Source organism: Delphinus delphis, chromosome 17 (genome assembly GCF_949987515.2).
Source record: "Delphinus delphis chromosome 17, mDelDel1.2, whole genome shotgun sequence".
Classification (NCBI taxonomy): domain Eukaryota; kingdom Metazoa; phylum Chordata; class Mammalia; order Artiodactyla; family Delphinidae; genus Delphinus; species Delphinus delphis.
Window position 1 is genome coordinate 70,012,675 of NC_082699.1, and position 9,687 is coordinate 70,022,361.

The following is a 9,687-nucleotide window of genomic DNA, read 5'->3' on the forward strand; positions in this document are numbered from 1 at the left end:
TGGTACGTGGACCTCTCACTGTTGTGGCCTCTCCCGTTGTGGAGCACAGGCTCCGGACGCGCAGGCTCGGCGGCCATGGCTCATGGGCCCAGCGGCTCCGCGGCATGTGGGATCTTCCCAGACCGGGGCACGAACCCGTGTCCCCTGCATCGGCAGGTGGACTCTCAACCACTGCGCCACCAGGGAAGCCGGGGGGTGTCTTTTTGGAGTGTTTCTACAAAGGGTCTAGGTTAGCAACTAGAGCACACATTACCTCATTCAGTCCTCCAGGCAATCCAGAGAGGCAGGTGTTATTAGCCCAGCTCTGGCCGAGATGGTTCTGGCTCAGCAAGGCCCTGCGATTCGCCCAAGGTTACACAGCTACTGAGTGGTAGCGCCAGGACGCCTCCGGCTCCACAGTCCGACAGTATCTGCTAAGTGGGCACTGGGGTAACACTCCACAGAGCCCCCAGCCGCCGGACAGAGCCGGTCCCAGGAGACTCCACGAAGCGAATGAGTCAAGGATGGAGCTGTTCTTCCTCCTGCTGCCCAGGCCTCTTCCCACCCTCAGCCCCTCCACACGGCTGCACCGCTGCCCTCCCCCGCTCACGTGAGGGTGCTGACTGGGGTAAGGGAGAGGAGGCCAGGAGCCTGGCGGGGTGCACGGCTTCAAAGCCATCACTTTTCCCGCGTCGGGCCTTCTTGTTCACTGTGGGTTTAAGGGCTCGGTCCCCTGCCAAAGGAAGGTCAGGGGCAGAGGTACCTTCTGCGCTGGGGACGTCCAGCCCCCAGCATCTCCTTGGCCTCAGAGCCTTGCACTAAGGCGGCCCCGAGGCGCTCGCAGAAAGACACTCTGGAGCCGTGTGATAAGCTCGGTTTGGGAGCCAGAAGACCTGGGTTCCGGTCCTGACTTTGCCTCTTGGGCAAAATGCTTCCCCCTCTGGATCCCAGTTCCCTCATCTGTTCAATTAAGAGTACGGGACGGGGCTTCCCTGGTGGCGCAGTGGCTGGGAGTCCACCTGCCGATGCAGGGGACACGGATTCGTGCCCCAGTCCGGGAGGATCCCACATGCCGCGGAGCGGCTGGGCCCGTGAGCCATGGCCGCTGAGCCTGCGCGTCCGGAGCCTGTGCTCCGCGACGGGAGAGGCCACAGCAGTGAGAGGCCCGCGTACCGCCAAAAAAAAAAAAAAAAAGAGTACGGGACGCCTGAAACCTGAAACTCTGAGCAAGAGGCTCCTGTCCAGTCCTTCCAGCCCTTATCACGGGTGAAGGCCTGGCACACTCCCCCTGCTTCCCTCCCTTCCCTCCCTCTCCCACCCCACCTGGACTGCCCAGAGCACCCGGGCCCTGCTGGGCTATGGAGCACCTCTGGGTGGGTGCAGGGAGCTCTTCTCCACTCTCCCTTCAGTTCCCACCATCTTCGTACCGTGTGATTTGGGGCATGTCTGTCTCCTCTGCTAACTAAGCCATCGGCTCCCAGGAGCCTCCGGGACTCTATTCTGATCCACAACCTCAGTGCCAGCTGGGGTCCCAAATGAATGAGGCAGGTGGGGACCTCCAAGCTCTCCCTACTCAAAGTGTGGTCCACAACCCAGAGCATCACATGGGGAGGTGTTAGAAATGCGGGCCTTCCGCCCACCCCAGCCTGTGACTCAGAATCTGCAAGGGAATCCCCAAGGGATCCGGGGGCACACGCCAGTTTGGGAAGTGTTGCAAGGTGTCCCCTGGTTCTGACATGCCCTATCCCACATGCCTCGATTTGACCACCCAGCTGCCTCTCGACTTGTGGGCCTCAGTAGGGCTCACTAAAATGTAGCCTGTCATTAAGCAAAAAACATTCACCTTAGGAACCTTCTAGAAGCCTGCCACTGACTCTCAGATTCTAGAAGCAGCATCTGAAATGTACAGCCCCCCCAGGGGGACTCCTGGCATGTGTGACCCACTGGCTCTCTGAGTCTCAAGGAAGCCCAGGCAGCTTCAAAATGTTCAGAGCTCTCCCCCTCAGTGCTGTGGCTCTGACTACCCTCGTGTTCCCCATCCATCACCCCCCATAAATGGATGACTGCCAACAGCCAACAGCAGAGACAAACAGACCCGCAGGCCACCTGCCCCTTGCAGGCCCTGCGTCCACTACTCTTGACGTTTATTCAACTTGGAAGGGAAAGGAACCCTTCCAAAACATGCTTTCAGTTTTTTTTTTTAATAAACCCTGCGATTCCTCTAATGGCTTCAGATTATCTTAAATATTTATAAAAATCATTCTCAGCATCACTTCTTTAAACAAATCTCCTCGTCAGCTTCGATTATTTATGTATTTATGAACATGATGTCTCCTTCCCTCGGAGCAGATGGCAGCTAGTAAGTCTCTGGAAAGGAGAGGGAAAAAAATCAACGGGACAAAACGTAAACTCAGTGACTCCCCAGTTTACTCTCCTTGACAAGCTCTGGTACAAGGATCTCTCCATTCACAGTGGAAGCACCATACTGTGGCCAGTCAACAAGTGGTTTGGAAAAGCATGGAGACTTGAACTTGAATCTAGGATGAAGCTGTCACCCAAGGGCTTGATCCGCAGTGGGAACTGGAGCCCCGTTAACGGAGGGACAGGACGATGGGACTGGGGCCAGGACAGAAAGAGCCCAGGGGTGGCAGGAAAGTAACTGACATTTGCTGGGCACCGTCTATGTGCCATACACTGTGCTGGGAGGCTCCCCAGACCACCTCTGTGTTGACCTTCACAACAGCCTTTCCAGGCAGCAAACATTATTCTTCATTTGAAAGATGAGGAAGGCCCAGAGAGAGGAAGCCACGGAGCTCGTAGGCAGCACAACCAGGATGGAAACCCAGACAGTCTGGCCCCCAGACCCACACCCATGCTGCCTCTGAAGCCAAAAAGGATGAGAGGAAAATACAGATGCTGTTAACCTCATGCATCCTTGGCTACAAAGCTATTATCTTCCCTTCAACCTGGTGAGGCCAATCACCCCTTTTAAGACCATCGAAGACTTAACTCCCAAAGTTCTACCCACACAACAGAACTCTGTCTATTTGACAATCTGGGGGGATCAAGTCTTGGGTGATATCTGGAAGGAGTGGATACGAAGTTTATGAGAAGATATGAAATGAGTGTCATAGGCACATAAAGAGCTCACTTTATGAGAGAGAGGAAAAAAGACCTTTTACCCTCAGGGATGGATGAAAAACAGGATCATCATGATTCTTTCTTCATCAGGCCTTTATCAAGTGTCCCAGACAGGGAAGGAGAAAAAGAATAAAATCAACACTTCCCCCCACCCTTCCTCAATTTACTTCTATCCAGAAGCTCCAATTCAAGTTAAAAAAGGGACATGGGGCTTCCCTGGTGGCGCAGTGGTTGGGAGTCCACCTGTCGATGCAGGGGACGCGGGTTCGTGCCCCGGTCCGGGAAGATCCCACATGCCGCGGAGCGGCTGGGCCCATGCGCCATGGCCGCTGAGCCTGCGCGTCCAGAGCCTGTGCTCCGCAACGGGAGAGGCCACAACAGTGAGAGGCCCGCGTACCGCAAAAAAAAAAAAAAAAAAAAAAAAAGGGACATGGCTCTGGCCCTTGAGACGCTTATGCTCTCTTTAGTTGAGGACACAGGGATCACTACTGCTGCTGCTGTTGATAATAATAAACATTGACGATTATGGCCATTTAACGGGGGCCTGTGCTGAGAGCATCACTCACATGACCGCAAGGAGCAAAACCATCCCCCCGACAGATCGTCCCATTTTACAAATGAGAACACTGAGGCTCTGAGAGGTGAAGGAACTTTGTGACATTCACACAGGCAGTAAGAGGGGGCAGTGAGGTGTGACTGTGGATCCTGTCCTCATGTTCAGGAGTCCTGTGAACTGGATGGAATGGGGCAGGGATGATTTTGCCCATTTATACATGAGGAAAAGAAAGTTCTAAGAAGGCCATGACCTCTCTAAGGCTTCAGGCCAGGGCATAGCTAAAGTGGACTGATTTTAAATCTGATGTTTCACCGACACAACACTATGGCCACAATGCTTGCTGGAAGATGGTTTCTCTGGAGAGAGAGAAACCGCTTTGGCGGCCAAGTCCCAGACCTCCAAAGCCACAGGACAGTGGTCTCTTCCATCAGGGAGATGATGGGCCTAAGGCCACAACCTCCTGGCACTGGTGCCCCTCAGGAGTCCCTCCCGTCATGGGCTCTGGGTGCTGAAGCAGGAACTGACAGAGACTGGGATTCCACAATGGGGAACCAAGACACACTTGGGAGGAATGGCCAGAGAACAAGTGCAAAAGGTCACCTACAGGCCAGTGCGCTGACCTTGAGGTAGAGACAGACTGTACCTCCACAAAGAGCAAACCATCCCTCTTTTGTTCATTCTGTCAAAAAAAAAAAAAAAAAAAAGCATGTACTGAGTATCCAGCATATGCCAGACAGCCTGCCAGGTGCCAGGGGAAACACAAAGGCCCTTCAGAAGGGAGCACAGTGCACCGGGAAGCGGGAGAGCTCTGCAGTAGGAAGTCTAGAGGAAGGACCTTGAATCTGCTGCTTAATTGGCTGAGGGTCTTGGGCCAAGTCCTGCACTTTCTCTAAGTCGCAAGATGAGAATAAAATCTCTACTTCATAGGTAACTATGGCCACTCTATGCCTTAAAAATGAATCCGCGCATATGCTGAAACCGCAGCCGGCCACACAGAGGTGCCTGCTTCTGCCTCTTAAAATGATAGCAGCACTCAGGCTCATCTCCTGCCCTCCAGCTGTGAGAGAAAAAAACCAAAAAAAAGCACAGCTAAGGATCCTAAGAGAAGTGCACACAGGCCTTTGAGAGCTGAGAAAGGAGAAAAGGAATGGCTGTCAGAGAAAGCAAAATTACCTGAAAATCTCCCCAAGTGACCTGCGGAAATGCATAGTGAGCCTTTATACGAAGGCCATTTCCAAGTACCCCTGAGGGTGAATCCACCCTGGGCTCCTTCAGCACACACGCTCTGCCCCTCCCTATGCCTAAAGTTTAGCAAGGATCCAGATAATGCAAATTACAACGTGCCTCCCCAGGAAGAAAACTCAAGCCAGCTGACCACTTCTGCACGCCCCACCTAGGAGAAAACCCACCTCTCCCTAGCTTCCTCCTGTTTACAGGAACCCCAATGCCTGGGAAATCAGCCCAGCTGTCAGCCCTGGCAGCCCGCCCCGGCGGCCAGTCATCTGGCGGTGGCAATCAAAATGAGGCTTCCTTTTCATTTCCACTAAATGCAATCTTCCAAGAATAGGAGAGGCTCAAAGTCAGAGTTTAAGCTCCTTTTCATAAGAAGTCAATATTTTCACAAGCTAATCCTCCTTGGGAAGGGGGTGGATTACATATATCCCAGGTGGCAAAATGTGGCTCTCTGGGGACCGTGGAATGGATGTTACAGGGCAAGGAAGCCAAAATGTGGGACCACACCCAGCCACTCACTTCTGAAAATTCACCACCCACCTATTCATTTCACAGGTATCTATGGAGCACCTCCCATGTGCCCCAGGCCCCCCTTCTAGGCAGTGGGGATGCAGAAATTAAAGGTGACTGACAATGACACATCCAATCACTGCGCCCTCTCCAGGCCAGGAAATACACGCTCCTCTTCTCGAGGCCCAACTCAAAGCAGCCCATTTTAGAGACAGGCGCCTAAGACTCAGAGAGGGCAAGCGATTTGCCCAAGGTCACACAGCTATTAAGTGGCAGAGCAAGGAATTAAACCTAGGTGCAAAGTCCTCGTGACACTCCCCGGCGGGGCCTCCTTCCCACTCAACCCCTCCCCCTCTGGCTCCATTTCTGCGGCAGGGGGAGGATCAAAGACCGCCGCCGGGGGCTCCAGTAAGGGAAGTCCTCGGTTCCTCTTTCCTTCCACCCCCGACACAGGACACACAAGGTTCCATACCCACGGGGTGTGTACACAACCCCAGGGAAGCCGTGCAGGCTGCAGGGGCATCCACTCGTTAACACTGAACTTACATTTTTAAAAAAATGGAAAAAAAAATACGACGAAAAGATAAAGGGCAAAGAGGAAGTGCTCTTTAAACAGAGGCGGGTGGTTACCCCACGAGGAAGTCTTGAAGCCAAGGGAGATTCTGTTCACCCCCTCCAGTTCCTCAATTCTAAGAGACTGGCCTTCCAAGCCCCCAGTCGAAGTTAGCTGGGGGGTTGGGGGATGCACGGCGCCCGGGGTCAGACCCTGCGCCCGCACCTGGCTAGCAGGAGGGGTCTGCGGGGGAGCGGCCACGCCAGGCACCCCTCCCTCCGGGCGCAGCCGCGCGCTCCCCACAGCTGGGCCGACCCGGGCGGCGGCCCCTCGGCGTGCGCCCCTCGCGCCCTCCAGCCCCCTCCCCCCCGAGGCGCATCCTCGGGGCGCCCCACGCGCCGGGGACTCCCACCGCTGAGGCGCCCCCTCTCCAACCGCAGGGCGCCCGGCGCGGCCCGGATCGCACTCCCACCTCTCCCTGCACCCATCGCGCGCGCGCCCCGCACCCCACGCCCTCCCCGGTGGCAGATCGGCTCCCAGGGCGCGCGCAAGCGAGCCGGGCGGCCCGGGCGACGGCGCCGGAGGAGCCCCGGGCACGTACCTGGCGGCCCGGGCGAGCGGCGAGGGGAGCGCAGCCGCCGGCGCTGGAGCGCAGGAGCCTCGGAGCCTCGGAGCCTCGGGTGCCGCCGCCGCCGCCGCCGCTGCTTCCGGGTTGGCGGGTCTCACGTCACCGCCACAGGTTTGCGAGCGGCCCCCGCCGCGGCGGCCCAGCAGCAGCAGCAGCAGCAGCAACAGCCCCGGCGACTGCCAGGCGAGAAATAACTATAAAAGGAAGAGACGCATCGAGGAGGAAGAGGAAACGCCGTTTACCTTCGAGAAGCCGCGCCGCCGGCGCTCTCACAAAAGGAGGACGCCCGCCGAAGCCGCCTCCCCCCGCGCCCAGTCCCCGCCGCATCGCGGGGCCCGGCGTCAGCGCGCGCGGCGCCCCGGGACCGCCCCGCGCCGGCCCCCACCCCACAACCCGGGGTACGGGGCGCGGGTGACCTTGGGCAAGTCGCGGCAGGCGGGCGAGCGGCCTCCCGGGGGCGCGCTGGGGGGCTCGGCGCCCTCCCGGTGGCGTAGACGAGGGAACTCCAGCTCAGCGAGGCGCGGGGATGGCCCGAGGGCACAGCCCGTCGGGCCCTCAGCTCCCCCGACCTTCAGGCCGGCCGGGTTCCCAGCCCTGGGTCCGCTTCCCCCTCACCTGTGCGTGGGGAAGGATGCTGATCCCTGCCCCGCCCCCCTGGCGGGGGAGGCGTGGACAGCTTGTGCGTTCAAAACATCCATTCGGCCCTCGACAGATTTTCGCTGAGGGCCTACCAAGTGCCAGGGCCGTCCTAGGTCCCCGAGAGGCAGCTGGGAATCCAAACAACATCCCTGCCGCGGGTGGGGGGCGGGGGTGGGGAGCGGGGGTGACAGGCAATAAGCAAGCATCCGATGTGTCTGGTGGTGCTAATGCTACAGAAGGAAAGATACCGCGGGGGCGGGGAGGGGGGGTTGGGAGCATCTGTGCTACCCTGCGAGGCTCTCCAAGGACTTCCAGCACTGAAATTCCCAGACAAAATGCCCCTCAGTAGAACTCTCGTTTCCGGTATTGTAAGAAACCTCATCTTTCCCCTCGTCTGTAATGGCAAAGAGTGCATTTCTCTCCATGTAGCAAGACATGCCTAGGAAATTGAAATGCTTCTTTCCTCCCTCTGCCTTGCTCCCCCAGCCCTCAAAGGCATCCAGCACTGTCTTGAAATTCAGCCAAATTTCTTAGGAATATAGACAATGTTCTTTAAAGTATTTCCTCTGACCTCCAGCAGGACATCAAGAATCACCTCAGAAGCTTCCATGGTCTTTCCACCCTCCACCTCTCCTGGATGTGTTGCCGGGAAAGGGGATGTGGTGACCAGTCACCAAATAATATTGAGTGCTGACTTACCTGATTATGACCTGTTTGTTTCTTTAGCGAGCCCTTCTAAAGCCCTGTGCTAGGAGCTGGGGGCACTGAGATGGTAGGATTCCAACAGGACTTCCAAGAGGCTCCTAGCCCTGGAGGGAGATGGGGCCCACATGAATCCGTACCTGCAGGAAAGTAGGACAGATGACAGTGTATAGAGGAGACAGGGGGAAGGGGTGTTTACCCAGCTTGGAAGGGAGGGAGCCAAAGAGAGAACAACAGGAGGAAATCAGAAAGCCCTTCTTAGAAGTTCTGGGAGGCATTAGAAGCACCTGGAAGCTTGCTTGAGCACTGGCGCTCTCACCCCTACAAAAGGGGAACAGATGCCTGCCTCCCTGGCAGTGATGGAGGGTGGCATGGGGAGGGGTGGAACAGCTGGGTCTTGAACTATGAATGTGACGAGAAGCAGAGAAAGGGTTTGGAATCAGACACAGCTGAGCTGAGTTTAGTTTCTTTCTTGGCCGCCTACACAGTGGGATGAAAAATTCTGAACATTTCGGAAATACTCACCAGGTGCCAAACGCTGTCCCCATCTAATTTAATTCTCACAACAGCCCCAGGGGGCAGGTTCATCGGGCTCAGTGTTTTGCAAGATACTGGAGCTGTCCGGAGGAATTTGCGCAAGGTCAGACTAATTTGATAGTGGTGGAGCTGGGCGTGCACCCAGATTGTCTGGCTCAAAGCCCGGCACTTAGCCACGCTGAGCCTCAGCTCGCTCATCTGTGAAATGGGATTGATCATAACTACTTCATTAGGTGGTGGTGTGGGGGGCAGTTAAATGAAATAGCACATGTGTAGAACGTGGCACATTAACAGGACCCAGGAGAGAGCTATCACCATTGTAGTTATCATCACAGTAACTGTTAAAGGCATGGGGGCAGGAACTTTCTGGCCCGCGTGGGAACTGCAAACAGCTTGGCGTGATTGTAACCTAGAGTGTAAATGTGGGGAGTCAGGAAGCAGGGAAGGGTAGGTGAGGGCATGGGCAGGGGCTGCATCACACTCCCCCTGCACTCCGCTGAATTCATAGATGCCGGAGAGGAGAGGTCCAACTCATATGCGTGTGCCTCCGCTCACTGGATACAGGGAGGCTAAGGGGATGATTCTGGCCTTTGACCTTGCCTCATTCAATCAGGTCCTGATAGATCTGACAGACTCAAGCAAATGGAAACCTGGGGATAATGCCTGGGAAAAGCTCCGGCAATTCACCACTGCAGTGACCTGCTCTGTTTCCCTGAGGTATCAGCCCTGACAACAGTAGGTAGAAATCTATGTCTCAGCCTGTTTGGGCTCTTGTAACCAAATATCACAGACTGGGTGGCTTAAACAACAAACGTTTCCTTCTTATGGTTTTAGAGGCTGGGAAGTTCAAGATGAAGGCGCTAGCAGATTTGCCGTCTAGCGAGGGCCTGCTTCCTGGTTCATAGACGGCCCTCGTCACTGTGTCCTCACATGACAGAAGAGGGGAAGGAGCTCTCTGGGGGTCTCTTTTATAAGGACACTAATCCCATTTATGAAGGCTCTGCTCTCATGACCTAATTACTTCCCAAAGGTCCCACCTCCCAATACCATCACATGAGGGATTAGGTTTCAACACAGGAATCTTGGCGGGACAGAAACATGCAGTTCGTAACATCCAGCATGCTGAAAACAGAGCTGATTTTGGAGTCGGGAAGGCCGGCCTACCATTTCCAGTTGTGCAACCTGGGCATGTCATTTAACTTCTGACTC

At 55.9% G+C, this 9,687-nt stretch overlaps 1 protein-coding gene across 3 annotated transcripts in view; it reads right to left on the minus strand.

Annotated features, from left to right (window-relative positions):
- The window catches only part of CYRIB (CYFIP related Rac1 interactor B), a 153,850-nt gene extending 146,812 nt beyond the window's left edge, over positions 1-7,038 (minus strand). Inside the window, exon 1 of one of the 3 annotated variants that reach the window (XM_059995199.1) lies at positions 6,843-7,038. The gene's annotated coding sequence lies outside the window, so the exon portion shown is untranslated. Of the gene's footprint in view, positions 1-6,573; positions 6,798-6,842 lie in introns of those variants that run through there. The other 2 variants (XM_059995196.1, XM_059995195.1) reach the window with 2 other exon arrangements.
- Between the last annotated feature and the right edge of the window lie 2,649 nt (positions 7,039-9,687).